The 4,442-nt window shown below is 39.2% G+C and overlaps 1 pseudogene; it reads right to left on the bottom strand.

Moving 5' to 3' along the window:
• Window positions 1-297: 297 nt before the first annotated feature.
• LOC149703767 (5S ribosomal RNA) lies at window positions 298-416 on the bottom strand (annotated as a pseudogene).
• Window positions 417-4,442: the final 4,026 nt, after the last annotated feature.

Raw genomic sequence — 4,442 nt, 5'->3', positions numbered from 1 at the left:
GTGGAATTTAAAAGAGAAAACCAAATTTAAAAAGCCAACGGCACTCAGTGTTCCTTAATGGCCTCCCTCCCAAGTACTGCCTGCGCTCGAAGCTGCTTAACTTCAACGGTCGGACAAGAACCGGTGTTTTCCGCGTGATATGGCCGTTGCCGAGAGCACTAGTTTATAATTCGAATTTGAAATTAAAATTAATTAGACAAATTAAACTTCCTGTATGTTTTAAAAACAATAACAAAAAGAAAATATGTTAGTTTTCTTCATATCTGGTGGAATTTAAAAGAGATAACAAAGTGAAAAAGCCAACGGCACGCATTGTTCCTAAATGGTCTCCCTCCCGAGTGCTGCCTGCGCTCGAAGCTGCTTAGCTTCAATGATCGGACGAGAACCGTTGTTTTCAGCGCGATATGGCCGTCGCCAAGAGCACTAGTAAATAATTCGAATTTAAAATTAACTAGACAAATTAAACTTCCTGCATCTTTTAAAACAATAACACAAATAAAATATGTTTGCTTTTTTCATATCTGGTAGAATTTAAAAGAAAAAACAAAAATTAAAAAGCCAACGGCATGCAGCGTTCCTAAATGGTCTCCCTCCCAAGTTCTGCCTGCGCTCGAAGCTGCTTAACTTCAATGATTGGACGGGAACCGGTGTTATCAGCGTGATATGGCCGTTGCCGAGAGAACTTGTTAGTAATTCCACAAGGTGACAAATCTAACACCAAGGACCTAGATTTCCAGCTTAGGAATGAGGGTATTGTGTGTCAGGTTCTCTCTAACGAACGTCTCATCTCGAGTGTTCCTAAAACTTGATATCCCAAGGCTAGGCCGAATGTATCTACAGTAGAGTAAATAGTGGTTGAACACCCAAAGTTTTTCTCTCCTAACAATTTTTCTCGGCGCCAACTAACATTAGCCGCTAACAAGTTGGGAAAACCAAAATATTACCTCTCCGTGTCATGAGGTCTACTACTACAAACTTATTTACCTATATATGGAATTATTTCTTTTTTTTTGAAGTAAAAATTTACGAAATATTGAAGCAGTATTCCAAACATAGCGAATGTACAGTAAAGCAGACGACATTTTACATCCAATAAGGATAAATCTTGGGCACATGGAAATCAGTCAATGGGGAAAAGAACAGGAAATGAAGTCTACGCTTCAGCTGTTTAGCCTATATTCTTATAGCTTCATTCACAACTGGTTTGCAGTGTAAACACTATCGTCTCGTCTCACCTCAACAATATTCCTAGTTTGCCAACATGAATGTTAACGTTAAATAACACCAAAGCTAAATTGTAGCTAGACGCACTAATAGTCAATGCGCACCATAAAGAGAATAATAAGTCTGTAGCTACTACCCGTTCACCATTAGCGCTTTTACTAATTAAATTGCCACCATGATCTTTTCTTCCATTATAAAATCTTTACATGATTATTTAAGAGTGTATTTATCTTTCGGCTCACTCTGAACCGTTGATGTCTCTTCATTTCAGACACAAGTTTACTTCACCTCAGGCCTCAATTATTCACTCTTTATTTCACTAAGCCTATTGCGGATAATACTTGTTATACCCGCCGGAGTCTAGGTCTTAGTTTTCTTCATGAAATCACTAAACCAAGGATTATTCTATATACAGATGTAGTATAGCTTAAGCAATATGTAAACAGCCATTTCAAATAACAATATTAAAAAACATCTTTGGAATATCAAAATGAAACAGAGCTTTAAAGCTACAAAAGTACTTAATGCATCATAATTACGAAAAATACTTCCACATATTCACTTTATATTATGGAAAAAGGGAATATTAAGGTTCTGTATGATTTCTTAACACATCAACACAAGGCTAACTGCTAACGCGACGCACTAGTGTAACAATGGACGGACACACACAGACACAAGGAGTATAAACCCATTAGTGGAAGCAGTATTTTTTTTCCGAAACAATCTCGCTTACGTTTATCCTCTCTAAACTTCACTAAAAACGTATTACTACTACGTAAAATATTAATAGACAGGCAAGGATTGATACCATTAAAGAAGGAGCGGAATATTATCCATATTTTCATTTCATATACAGAGAAAAGAAATTATTATGTTTCTGAGAGGAGCTTCCCATTTTGGTTGTTGTTTTGAAAAAAAAATATCGCAATGCACGGGCCTTGATAGATATAGGAGGCAATGAATGAAATATATCGCATGCACGGGCCTTGGCAGATATAGGAGGCGATGATAATCTCTCTCTTTGCACGAGAGGTTTATCTTTAATATTTAAATAAATATAATTATTTTTAATTATTTTAATCTTCAATAATTAACATTTATAATAGTTAAATCGATTAAAATAAAGTTATACCTATTATCATCTCACACTTTGCTAATATTGACGTTTAAAGTGAAGGATACCCCTCTTGCCCACTTTCTTCAAATTTTGGGGTATATATACGATTCGTTTCCATTATAATAGAAAGGAAAAAGCGCAATTGCGAAAACCTTTGGTGGCGATCCCACCTTAGGGAGGCTAGACGTTTCTCGTAACCCTAGCTGATCGCCGCGTATATCCTACAACCAAACGATGATAATGGAGTAGAAGCCAATGATACAGATTGGTGTCTATGTGGATTAGACGGAAGACCAGTGGATGGTGGTGTTAGAAGCCAGTGTAAGTGCAGACTGGTGTCAATGTGGGATTGACAAAAAACAGAAGATGGTGGTGATTAGAAGCCAGTATGTACAGACTGGTGTCCAAGTGGAATGGACGAAGACCAGAAGATGGTGGTGATTAGAAGCCATTATGTACAGACTGGTGTCCATGGGGATGGACGAAGAATAAAAGATGGCGGTGATTAGAAGCCAGTAAGAACAGACTGGTGTATGTGTGGGATGGACAAAGACCAGAAGATGGTGGTGTGAGAACTCAAGTAGAGGAGACATTTCCGTGACTGTGAAAGCAGTTCGGAAATGGCGAACACGTTTGCTCCGATTTGCAAACAGCGAACGTGGTCACGTGCGTGTAACAACAGACACACACACAAACACACACGATCGTTACAGAACTTCTCCGTGACATACGTCACTCGGAGAGGTAAAAAGCTCAAAATCAGTTTTCTAAGCTTACACAAGGAATGGAAAACAGTCGGGCACCTCAGCGGTTACACAACCTCAAAATAGACAATGTTGTAATTCGCCATCGTATTAATGATCTATGCCTCCTTCATGACTTTTTCAGACAGACAGACAGACAGACAGACACACACACACACACAGACACGGCCGTTACAGAACCTCTCCTGGACTACGTCACACGAAGAGGTAAAAACTGGGTTTCACTTAAAAAATTCGACCCCCCTTAGCACTCCACACGATACGCCGTTGCCATAAAAAACGTAAACACAGTGGGAGAAACCCTCCATGCTAAACTTACTCATTTTAAAAAAATTAGCCCCGCCTGTTTTACTTCACTCTCCACAGCTGTGGAACGCTGCTTCAAAAGCTCGTTCTCGGTCGTGGCCGAGATGAGATTTTCGAAATTTTATCTCTCCATTCACGCGAGCTCCGTTGGAAACTTTTAAAAGCTTAACGTCAGAACATTCAGACACAGAGGCTACGGCAAAAAATCTTACATAGGAACTTGGTGTAAGATTATTCTACTTGTGGTAATTCGAATTTAAAATTAATTAGACAAATTAAACTTTCTGCATCTTTTTAAACAATAACAAAAATAAAATATGTTTGCTTTTTTCATATCTGTTGGAATTAAAAAGAGATAACAAAAGTGAAAAAGCCAACGGCACTCAGTGTTCCTAAAGGGCCTCAGTCCCAAGTTCTGCCTGCGCACGAAGCTGCTTAACTTCAATGGTCGGACGAGAACCGGTGTTTTCCGCGTGATATGGCCGTTGCCGAGAGCACTAGTAAATAATTCGAATTTAAAATTAATTAGACAAATTAAACTTCCTGCATCTTTTTAAAACATGTAACAAGGCACTTTTGCCACTTATTATTTACTTCTGATACCACTTTGGTTTCTCCCTTGGTTTCTTCCATGACTCACCACTGAGCTTAGAAAACTCTTGGGTTTTCGTATTTTGTAAAATCTTCCGATGTTTGTAAGATTCACGTTTCCTTTTCCCCGGGTTTTTAAAACGGTAAAACACCGCCGAGGTCCCCCTCATCTCAGACCAAGCGAAAGGGTATAAAAGGAAACGTGGATTATAGGAAGACGAGATTCCTTTTTTGTATATTGAAAGAGAAGCACGCTGGACCATGTAAATAAAGTTCTTTGGAATATTTTACCCCCACGGCTTTTCATTTTTAAATTCGTTTGTATCCGGTCGACGACGGCATAGCCGACCGTCCCGGGGCCTAACAACCCCAACGCCCGCTACAACTTTGGTGGAGGCGCCGTTTGCATCGTTTTCGGTTACCCGAGACGCCTGCCC

Source organism: Phalangium opilio, unplaced genomic scaffold (genome assembly GCF_054372755.1).
Source record: "Phalangium opilio isolate 3A_F unplaced genomic scaffold, DU_Popi_V2 ptg000017l_1, whole genome shotgun sequence".
Taxonomy (NCBI): Eukaryota; Metazoa; Arthropoda; class Arachnida; order Opiliones; family Phalangiidae; genus Phalangium; species Phalangium opilio.
Note: the sequence above shows the minus strand (reverse complement) of the source record. Positions and strands in the feature narration are given on the sequence as shown.